Here is a 12634-nt window from a genome sequence, read left to right as displayed (position 1 = left end):
AAATCTAATGATTACAATGATAGAATGAATAAGTATCTTGAAGGAGATCACAGTGGAGCAAGTGAAAGATTTCGTAAGAACATGTAAGAAGTACACAAATTGTATGAGGAAATCAGAAAACAAGAAGAGTTTGAAGCACTATTAGCCAGGAGGTTACCGAGAGGCAAAGGTAATTATAAAGGAAAACTACCTCTGAAATGTTTCAATTGTGATAAGATAAGGCATATGGCTTCTAACTGTCCTGACAAAGATTTTACTGAAAAGACAGATTACCGAGAAGACAGACAGAAAGATAATCATTACAGAGGATACCGAGATTTCAAAAGAAGAGATAGAAAGTCATGCCTAATAGCCAATGAGGAATCAAATGATGATAAATCGGATGAGACTGATACAGAGGAAGTAGTTTATGTGGCTATCAAAGATGGATCAGATGAAGAAAGGTATGAAGAAAAAGCCCTAATATCTCACATAAATACTAATGATTCTTGGATCATAGATAGTTGATGCTCACATCACATGACAGGTGATAAACACAAGTTTGTTATGTTAGAAGATTATGATGGAGGCTATGTAAGATTTGGTAATGATGCACCATGTCTGGTAAAAGGTAAAGGATCCATAACACTTCTTGACAATGTAAAATGTAATGATGTTTATTGGGTTGAAGGATTGAAATACAATTTGTTGAGTGTAGCACAGCTAAACAACACAGGTTACCGAATAGAATTTCAGAAAGGAATTGTCAAAGTTCATGACAAGCATCGAAAGTTAGCTGCTACCGGGACACAAACAAAAGCTAACTCATTTCACCTTGACTCAACTCGAAATACGTGTCTGTATGCAAAGATAGATGATACCTAGTTATGGCATAAAAGGTTTTGTCATGTAAATTTTGATAATCTGATCAAGATAAGCAAGAAGCACCGAGTAAGAGGTCTACCGAGTCTTGAGAAACCTGAGAATGCTATGTGCCGAGGATGCTAGATGGGTAAGATGACAAGATCGAGCTTTACAAGTAAGTCCTACACTTCTAAGGGAATTTTAGATCTTGTGCACACTGATCTTTGTGGTCCTATAAAAGTTCAATGTTATTATGGTGATAAATATTTCATATTATTTGTGGATGATTATTCAAGGATGATGTCAGTTATGTTTTTAAAAGAAAAATCAGAAGCTTTTCAAATATTTAAATGGTACAAGGCAAGAGTTGAAAATGAAACAGGAAGACAATTGAAATGTCTTAGATCAGACAGAGGAGGAGAGTTCACATTTGATGAGTTTGACTTATTCTACAATGATCATGGTATAAAAAGACAAGTCTCTGCATCGAGAAATCCACAACAAAATGGAATAGCTGAGAGAAGAAATAGATCTATTGTGGATTATGCCAGAACCCTAATGATTGAAAAGAAAGTGCCACAAACATTTTGGAGAGAAGCAATAAGCACAGCAATTTACACCTTGAACCGAGTACAACTGAAGAAAGGAACTTTGAAGAAACCATATGAAATCTGGTATGACAAGAAACCTAATGTAAGTTATTTCAAAATCTTTGGAAGTAGATGCTATGTACACAAAGATGATAGAAATGGAAAGTTTGATCAGAAAAGTGAAGAAGGAACATTTCTTGGTTATTCTTCTAGAAGTAAAGCATTTAAATGTCTGATCAAATCATCTAACAAAATAGTAGAAAGTGCAAATGTGAAAATTGATGAATTTGTAGAAAGAAATGATGAAGGAAATTCCAAGGAACTAGAAGATTATGATGAATTTGTCTATGTTCAACCGACAAGTCCTACCGAGAAAACTGTAGAAGGAAATGAAGAGAATATTTAGTTATCGAGTGATGAAGAAGATCATACAGAGCCTATAGAGCCTGTATTAGCCAAGTATGTCAGAAGACATCATGCATCAAGTCAGTATATAGGAGATAAGGATGATCCAGTGATGACAAGGAACAAACTGAGATAGAACACATGTCTGATATCTGAATTTGAATCGAGAATAGTGAAAGAGGCATTTAATAGTGAAGATTGGATAAATTCTATGATAGAAGAGATTGATCAAATCAAGAAGAATGACACATGGACACTGGTCCCAAGACCAAAGGACAAAAATGTAATCAGTACAAAGTGGATTTTTAGAAACAAGCTGAATGAAAAAGGTGAGGTCATTCAAAATAAAGCAAGATTAGTTTGCAAAGGTTATGCTCAAGAAGAGGGAATTGATTATGGTGAAAGTTTTGCACCTGTGGCAAGACTTGAAGGAGTAATAACATTGTTGGCATATGCAGCTTACAAGAATTTCAAGTTATATCAAATGGATGTCAAATCTGCATTTCTGAATGCTATATTAGAAGAAGAAGTTTTTATTGAACAACCTGAAGGATTTGTTGAAGACAAGAATAAAGATCAGGTATGTAAATTGAACAAAGCTTTATATGGTTTGAAACAAGCACCTAGAGCATGGTATCAAAGATCACACTCTTATTTAATCAAGATTTGTTTTATAATAACAAGTGAAAACAACAATATGTACATGAAGAATGATGAAAATGGAATACTGATCTTAGCCATATTTGTTGATGATATTATATTTTGTGGAAATGACTCTTTATGCAAGAAATTTGGAAATGAAATGAGAACAAAATTTGAGATGTCAGTAATCGGTGAGATAAAGTATTTTATAGGTTTACAGATACTACAAATGAAAAATAAGATTTTCATTACTCAATCCAAGTACATAAAGGAAATCTTGAAGAAATTTGGAATGGAGGATTCAAAACTAGTAAGTACTCCTATGACTACCAACTAAAAATTATCAAAGAATGATGAATCTGCATCTGTTGATGAGACACTTTACCGATCTATGATTGGGAATTTGCAATATGTTGTTCACAGTAGACTAGATATAGCACATGCAGTAGGTATAGTTGCAAGATTCTCTGTAGATCCCAAGGAAACACACATGATAGCAATCAAGAGAATTTTCAGATACTTGAAAGGCACTGAGGATTATGGCTTAGTATATTAGAAAGGAAATGACTTTGATTTAAAAGTTTATACTCATGCTGATTGGGTAGGCAACATTGATGATAGGAAAAGCACAAGTTGAGGAGCTTTCTTTTTAGGAGAAAGACTAGTGAGTTGGCTTAGCAAGAAACAAGGATGTGTTTCACAGTCAACAACAGAAGCTGAATACATTGCTGCAGCATTGAATTGTACCAATATAGCATGGATCAAACAATTGTTGGAAGGTATAAATGAGAAAGTTACCAAGCCAGTAACTATATTCTGTGACAATACTAGTGCCATTAACATTTCAAAGAATCCTGTTATGCACTCTAAGACCAAGCACATCTTTATCAAATATCATTATCCTAGAGAAGAAGCTCAAGAGAAGAAAGTGGTGTTGGAGTATATTAGCACAAAGGAACAAATAGAAGATATCTTCACCAAGCCACTACCAAGGGACACTTTTGAGTATCTCAGAAGTAAGTTAGGGGTCCTACCCCTATCTTCTACTCACTGACCGAGTTCGGTGAAAGCATCAATTTGATGACTCTACAAAATATCTTTTAGGAGTTGATGCTGATTTACACTTTAGGATGTTTTCTAAAGGTGTGCTCGAAACAAAACAGGGAACAGGAATTGAAGACAAAAAGCTCTGACCGAGACTAAGTTGACACATAACAGTAGGAAATCGCTTCATATAGGAAGAAATTATGTTTCCGTTCTTTACTTTTTGGCATTGTTGTCAAAGGGGGAGAAGATTGAAGAAAAAGGGAGAAGACTAATGTATGGGGGAGAAGACTGATGACAGGGGGAGAGCATTTTAGAATCTCACAGCAATCCGAATCAATTAGGTCAAATCAATTGGTTTTGCCATCAATGCCAAAGGGGGAGATTTTTGGCATTATAACAGATAAAGGGAGATTGTTGGCATTTCAATAAGGATATTGAGAAGGTTGTTGATGATTATGGATATAACTAATCAAGGATGTTTACTGTCTTAATATTATTATTTTGTCATTGATGTCAAGAAATTGATTTTCTAATTTAGTATGATGTTGCCATATCTTAAGAAGTATGATTTGATGAGTAGAAAGTTCTCGGTAAAAGACATAGAAAGAATGTGATGAATAAGAGGAGGAATAAGTTATTCAATGGGCAACTATTACCGCGTTAGACAATGATGAGATCATGATGTTTAGATTGTTTTGATATCATACATATGTTATTAATTGTAAGGTTAATACTATACTATGTTACCGAGCAAAGAACCTAGTCGGTAAACCCTAAGGAACCTAGTCGGTAAGCCCTAAGGTTATCGCTATCGGTTAATGAAGGCAGAATGTATACCGAGTGAAGTTTAGTATTTACTGAGTTGCAACTAAGTACTAACAGAATACATTGAATGAATAAAAGAATTATTTAATGAAGGAAGCTGATGAGCTGGAACTGATTAAATGATTGGTATGCTATGCATGAAGTTTGTTAAAGAATCTTTGGCAAAGGAAAATCGGCAAGAAGATCTACAACGCAGATTAAACCATATTACCCTAGCACAAGTTCCAAGAAATGTATGCAAGTTCCAAGGTAGGGTAAAATGTTTTCAGATCAAAGGATACATTGAATCTAGTCAAGTTTGAAGATCGGATGGCTATTTTTGATCATGGGAAATGTGATGAAGGAGATTAAGCAGTTGGCAAATTGTTTATAAATAAGGAACTGTTAATAAACAATGTATGTGGGCAAGTGTATGCACAAGAATGCTACATAGTGATTACCAAGCACAGAAGCTTGAAGACCTATTTGAATAACAGAGTATAGAGCCTAGAAGATGGACAAGATAAGTCCTATATTGTATTGAGCAAATAAGAATCTGCTTTAGCATTTTAGATGTGAAGTTGCAGATAGATTTTTATTACTTTTATTTTGTGAAGTGACAGAAAATCTCTTAACCGAGTGGACTTAATAGTCTTATTTGTAAAACCCTCTAGCAAGGTGACATTCTAATTGAGTGTTTGAAATCCTTTAACAAGGTCACTTCTAACAAGGTGAAGATCCCAGCAGATCTGAGGGAAATCCCTTAACCGGGTCACATCTAGCAATGTGTTTGTAATCTTTAACAAGATTTTCTTTTAACCGAGCATACTCTAGAAGAGTATATTTCTTAGTTGGTCCGAAATCCCACAGTGATTTTTCCCTGTTTGGGTTTCCATGTTAAATTTGGTGTTATGAGTATTATGATGTTTATATGCTTTTGAGTTTGCATGTTTAGCAGTTTTGGTTATATTACTGAAGTATATGTTACCGAGGTTGAATCTGTTGTTTTTATGGAAGATTAAGTTTGTATGATTCACCCCCCCTCTCATCTTGTTAGCTTGGCATCTGTACTTACATTAAGTATCAGAATTATTAGGCTTTGATACCAATTGATGAATACTAGGAGGGTGAGGGTGAATTAGTATGCCAAAAATCTTTGCACTTAAACAGTTTGCAAGACTAATAGTAAACCGGTAAAACAGTTTAACAGACAAACCGGTTAACAAACATTTATACCAAATAGCTAATAATGCATTCACCCACAGAAGCACAAACACCATAGCACAATAGATTTTGATGTGGAAACCCAAATGGGAAAAACCACAGTGAGATGGAACTCACAAGTAACTATCTGCAAAATAAGAACTAGACCGGTTAAGGTCAGACCGGTTAAGGTCTTACAATGTTCTTTACCAGAACAGATCCTGTTAGGAATCTCAATCTCTATTAGGAGATAAGTCTGATTAAAGACTACCTTGCTCGAGGATTTACAAAAAGGCTTTTGGGCCTACCCAGTTAAGGGCTACAGACTTGTCAAAGATGTGAGTAATCAACAAGTGTTTGATCTATCTAATAGCACATACTGCTCGGTTAGATCCTTGATAGCTCATTCTTAATGCACTCCTGCATTACTTCAGTCTTCTACACATTCATATTCTTTCCAACTCCTCAACCACCTTAAACCCTAGCAACAATATAAACTTTTGCTATGACCTCATCAACAACATAAAACCCTAGACATGATGTCCTTATAGAGGAATATAATTTCATGTCAGTCCAATAGGATTACATTACAATTTTCTAGATTCAATGAACCTGGACAAACTTGGTAACACGACACAAAAAGCACCGTTAATGTGTCGGCACCATCAAACAATCGGTGGATGGTAATTCATCACAAAATGCCCGTTGGTAACTCATCACGGAGTATTACCGGTTCATACAAAATGAAGACTGGTAAAAATGTGTTATGCCGCTTTGGTCCTTCGTACCTCTTGGGATCCATGAACCGCTTGGGGTCAACATGTTGCTTAAGACCGGGAAACACATTCTGCAAAACATCAATATTCTAAAGACTATAATTCAACATACCAGTTGGAACAAATACCGATTGTGTTCTAACTCATACATATAAAGAGAATCTCAATGCAAGTGTGTGTCCATCAATGACAATCACAACATAAACATAAAAAATACCAACAAATAAAATAGCAGATGCTTTGAGTAGAATATTGTTAACTATTCATGAGATTCAAGTTCAGAGTATTGATATTGATAGTTTCAGGGACATGTATCCTACTGATAATGATTTTGCAGAAGCTTACAAAATTTGTAAAGATTTTGATAATAACTTCCATGATGCCTATGCAGATTTCACTTTGCAAGATGGTTTGTTATTTAGGGGTGGACAGTTGTGTGTTCCACAGGGTTCTATGAGAGAGAATCTTATTCAAGAGAAGCACAATGGGTGCTTAAGTGGACATTTCAGTCTCAATAAGACCTTAGAGATGGTTCAAAGGTTCTATTATTGGCCTAAGATGTAGAGAGACATCAGGAGGTATGTTGAGGAGTGCTTGGTATGCCAGAAAGCAAAGCTAACTCCTCTAATGGTGGTTTATATCAGCCTCTTCCCATTCCACATAGGCCTTAGGATTGCATTAGCATGGATTTTGTAGTAGGATTACCTAGAACTCAAGCAGGATTTGATAGCATCTTTGTGGTAGTTGATAGATTCAGTAAGATGGCTCACGTCATTCCTTACAAAACAACACATGATGCAAGTCATATTGCTTATTTATTTTTCAAGCAAGTTGTTAGGATTCATGGTTTGCCTACTAGCATTGTATCTGATAGAGATGTTAAGTTTCTTGGTCATTTCTGGAAAATATTATGGAAGAGATTGGGTACTAATCTCTCTTTTGGTTTAGCTTATCATCCACAAATGGATGGCCAAACAAAAGTTGTGAATAGGTCTCTTGGAAACATGCTTAGGTGTTTGACAAAGGAATATGGGTAGAGTTGGGATCAGCTCATTCATTAAGCAGAATATGCCTACAATGACAATGTTAACTAGTCTACAGGTAAAAGTCCATTTGAAGTTGTTTATGGTATGCATCCAAGGGGTATATTGGAGTTAAGGGATATCACTAACTTGCAGCATAAGAGTGGGACAACAGATGACATGGCTCATTCCATGAAGGAGGTTCATGAGTAAGTGAGACAAGCTCTCCAAGACACCTCTCAAAAAGTCAAGGCAAGAGTGGATGCTACAAAGAGAGATGTTCAATTTTCCATAGGTGATTATGTAATGGTTCATTTGAATAAGGAAAGGCTACAAAAGGGAGTTCCAAGCAAGCTTCAGATGAGGAGGATAGGCCCTTGCAAGATCTTGGCTAAGTATGGGTCTAATGCTTATAAAGTTGATTTGCCTACTAATGTTTCTTTGTCCCCCATTTTTAATGTTGCAGATCTGATTGCTTTCAAAGGGAAGCCACCTGAGGAGGTTCAAAGAGTTTTGGATGTTTCCAATTCCCTTTCTGATCTATCTCTCCCTTCTCTTTCTTTTCCCCATGTTGAATAGGTTCTAGACTCCGGAGTTCTCAAAAAGATAAGGCATCATACCTACATGGAGCATCTCATCAAGTGGAAGGATCAACCTATCTCTAAAGCCACTTGGATACCTAAAGATGACTTTCCGAAAGTTGGCATTTCTTCTTCTTTGCTGCCTCAAGGAGTCACATGACTTCTTTGTTTTTGGGGGAGTATGGTGCAGGAGCACCTAGTTGAGTCAAAAATCCATTTTTGGGTATTTCATGCTTATATGTTTGTAAAGTCTTGTGCTAGGTTGTTTTGAGTCATTTGTAGTGGTTTTGATCTCATTCTGGGCTTGAGAGATCAAATCTTGCATTTCATGCCTTGAGTTGACAATTTTTGGCAAAAATGTGGAAAAGTGCCAAAAAGGTCTCCTAATGGTTTCAAGAGCATTGAAACATGTTTTTTTAGTGTTTTTAAGCATGTCTAAATGGTTTAGGCAAGTTTCTAAGGCTAGGATGTCAAAAATGCCTTTGTGAGCAAGAAAAGTTGTCATTTTGCTCAAGAAAGTTGTCAAAAAGGTCATTTTAAAAAAAAAATGTAATTTAAAAAGTCTCTTGTTCATAGATGGGCATGGAAACCAACTTGAGAAACTATATAAGGCCTCTCATTTCCTTGGGAAAGGTTGGTGATTGTATTTGCAAGAACAACTCAATAGAGAACAAGTGTTTTTTGGCTTTTATGACTGTTTTTCTTCCTTTTTGAGGGGCAGTCCATACTGTATCTATACAATCCATACTGTACCTTCTTGGAAGTTGTAATATGGATGTAACCAAACTTCCCATGTAATTATTTCATCATTTTCTCTTTTGCAAGGTGTTTTTACAAAAATAATTGGAAACTAGGTGCATGCTGCCCTGCCAAGGGTTTGGGGTTGCAAGATGCATCAACTTGGTTGATCCAGGTTTGGGATCCCTCCTATGGACTCTACCAAGTTGATCCATTTGTATATAATGTATATATCTTTCCTTTTGTTCTAGAAGAAGGGTTTGAAGATACTTTTGAGTGATTACTAGGCAAGCGTTTGTCATTTGGCTAGTATCTTGATAAAGACTCAAAGTTTGCACTCAAAGGTAATTGAGTGAGAAAATGTGTAAAAATGGTCTAGACATGTGACCAAGAATTGAAGCACATTTTTGATGTACTAGAATATTTTACACCTTTGCAATCTTTCCTTTTTGTAGACAAAACAGTGAGTTCACTGTTGTTGGGAAAGTTGTTGTCATTTTTGCTTAATGGAATGCTACAAAGCATTAACCATGCCTTGAAACACTTAAGGAAATGTAATAGGGAGATAAATTGTTCTATGTCAGTCCTCACTGAGGCATAACTCCATCCCAATCTCCTCATTCTTGTAGGTTCCAAAGACAACAGGTTGTTGACTGGTAAAGGCAGTGAAAGACAATGATAGTGACTGTTCTTCTTCTTGTTTGCCAAGTGTATGGAAAAATGTTAGTACACCAAATGCAGGGAAGTTTTCAATATGATGTGGCAGAGGTAACCAAGCAATCAGGGAGTTTGAAACAAGTCCAAAGGAGTGTAACTATGGTGGAAGCCCTCAAAACCCTATAAAACCCTTATTTTATGCCATAAAAGGTGGACAGTCTAAAAACCACTCTAACAGTGAACTAAACCTCAAAAATCCTTGAGAATTCAACCTAAACAAATCACCCTAGACTTTTTTTGTGGTTAAAATGGCCATCATTGACCAAAGGAAGCAAAAAAGGGCCAATTAGGCCTCCACGGGCTAGTAGCCCTGCTGCATAACACACAAAATTGACAATTTTTGCAAAATTGCATGTACTCGATTGGAAAATGAGTTTTAGGCTTATAAAATAGTATGGGAAAATTCCAAGAAAACCTCCAAATTCTCCTTAGGTCTCCTAAACAATGAGCAACCTGTTTTGGGGTAATTGAACCTTATTAGTGAGTTTGAGTAAATTGTGGGTTATAGGCCTAAAACTAGAAGATGAGCATTCCATGAAGAGTTTCACTTTGTTGCCCCTACAATTCCATGTGGAAATCTCCTAGTACACATTGGAACTGAAAGTTGAAGGCCCCAAGAACCAAGCACAAGTAGTTGAAGATGGGAGGAACAAGCATTTTGAGTAGTTTTGGAGCATGGGAGTAAGCCATCACCATAAAGGGAGTTTTCTAGGCAAGTAGACCAAGGAATCCTTGGTATTACAATAACAAGATAGGTTGAGTGAACATTCATAAAAGGATCTATAAGTCTTTGGTAACAAGGTGATCCTTTTTGAGCAATTTAGCCTTGTGAGCACTTACCTACCAAGCTCCCTATCAGTATTAAAATAGTAAAAATACTTAAAGATGTTATTGGGTAGTTGATAGACACATATAAATAGTCTTTTTGCTCAAGCCCTATATATTTTTGTTCAAATTTGTTTAAATTATTTTTTACAATGCTTAAAAAACATGACTATTTATATATGTGCTTACCATCCATTGAAAGCTTCTTTAGTTGCTCTTACTAGTTTATACTGTAAGTCATAAATATAATAACTTAAGATATTTTGAACTATTATATAAAAAGAAGTGACTTTGAAAGTTATAATAATTTATCAATTCAAGGATAATTATTTGAAAAGACACCAATAATAGAAGTGACTTTGAAGTGACTATGAACTGAAACATTTTAAATATTTTAATTTTCTTAAAGAAACATGTATATTATGGTTGCAATAATAGTTATTTCAAAATAATTGATACATTATTTAAAAAGCCTCATAAAAAAAGATTTTGATTTTTTATATTGAAATTAATGATAATTTTTTGAACAAATTTTGTTTCCTTTTTATCTTTGGTAACACGATATCCTAATGAATTCACTAAGTAGAGATATGATCATTCTTAAGAAGTTTCTCATTTATAATTAACAAAACCTTCACATATATAAAAAATATTGGTATATTCTGTACTGTAAAAAGAATCTGCCCTATGATGACACGTTACATAAATTAACATACGAATACATGATTAAACTAGAGGAATACCCATTCATAATTCTTAAAAATCAATATAATAAAATAAAATAATCTATAAAACCTATATTACTAGGATTCATCCCTTTAGATACACCTATGTGTAGCATCGTAAATTGTGAACTTATACAATTCACACCTCTTTTGTGCCCCTACCATAGTGTGACTCATTTTAGTTCTCATCCAAGCCTATTTTCAACCTTTTTCCTTGAAAGTGATGTCATCTATTCACATAGTGGTTGAAACCTCTATCTTGGGTCATGTGCATGCCCTTCCCAACTCTTTCACCTAGTTTTGGGTGGACAATGGCACTTGGGATGCCATTGTGCTAGATAGTGGTGCTTGAAGCACATGGTTTGGTGCACATTTCTTGCCCATTAGTTTTGGAACCTAGTGTCTCAATTTGATCATTGGAGGTTAGCCTAATTGGGAAAATACCTTGAGAACCCTATATAAGAGCATTCCTCTAATTCATTTTCACAACATAATATATCATACATGCATGCATATGTTATTATCAAGCATTGAGCATCAAGGTGACATTTCATCACCATACTCTTCAAGTATTCTTCAAGATCTACACACCATGGAGTAGCAAATTACTTCAATCATAATGCAAGCATGTGTGTTTGATTAGGTCATTCATGTCTTATCATGTTATGTCATGTTATTGCACCAACACTTGTGATCACATTCAAAGAGAATTTCTTCATCAATCTACAATCACCTATAGTATATTTGAGGTATATCATCCAACATTTTACTTCAGTATTTCAATTCATTTCAAGGGTTAATTCCAAACCCAAGATTGGACTTAGGTAAAAACCCTATTCCAACATCATTATTTTCTTTTTGTGTATAGGTTACAAGTTAGAGAGCTATATGTAGACACCTAATATTGTCCAGCTTAATTAAACAAATATTTTATTTATTTAATTATTTTATCCTAAGTCTTCTATTAATTAAATAAATTCTTATTTATTTAATTAATTCATTTATCCCTTTTCTATCTTTTCTTTATTTAAATAAAAATATTTATTTATTTAAATTATCTTTTCCCTAAATTAAATAAATATTTTATTTATTTAATTGGTCCCACTTCCTTTATTAATTAAATAAATGTTTATTTATTTAATCAGTTCATTAACTTTTATCCTTCTATGACACGCCATTTATCTCTTAATTTTCCTCTACCTACCCCCTTCATTATTTTATTATTTTTCCTAATTACTCTCTTATTATTTTATCATTTTCTATACCTACCCTTTAATCATAGCCGACCATTTATTTTTTCACCTCTTAATCTTATCCCTCCATTTTCTAAGATCTTCTTTATATAAGAGGATTTTGTCATCTTCATCAATCCTAATAGGCAATTTAGCAATCTGTCAATCTAGCGTTGAAGTGTACTTTTGCATTCTAGCATTCTTATTTTCCATCCATCATATTTCAAATCTTCATTCACCATAGATTCTTGTGCATGTTCTTCTGAGACCATCATTTTTTAACACAAGATCTTGGCTGCTATAAGTGCAATGGAGTAGTTTTTATAGCATGCATGAGTGTTTTTACTTTAGATTTTGGTTTGCATTGTATGCGTTTTGCAAGTACTCTATTCAGAATGTCAGGTTAAATCTAGATCTTAATTCCATAAGATCTTAGACATTTTTAAGAATAACCTTGTGCAATTAGGGTTTTGGACACAAGATT

Source organism: Cryptomeria japonica, chromosome 11 (genome assembly GCF_030272615.1).
Source record: "Cryptomeria japonica chromosome 11, Sugi_1.0, whole genome shotgun sequence".
Lineage (NCBI taxonomy): Eukaryota > Viridiplantae > Streptophyta > Pinopsida > Cupressales > Cupressaceae > Cryptomeria > Cryptomeria japonica.
This window is presented reverse-complemented; position numbering follows the sequence as displayed.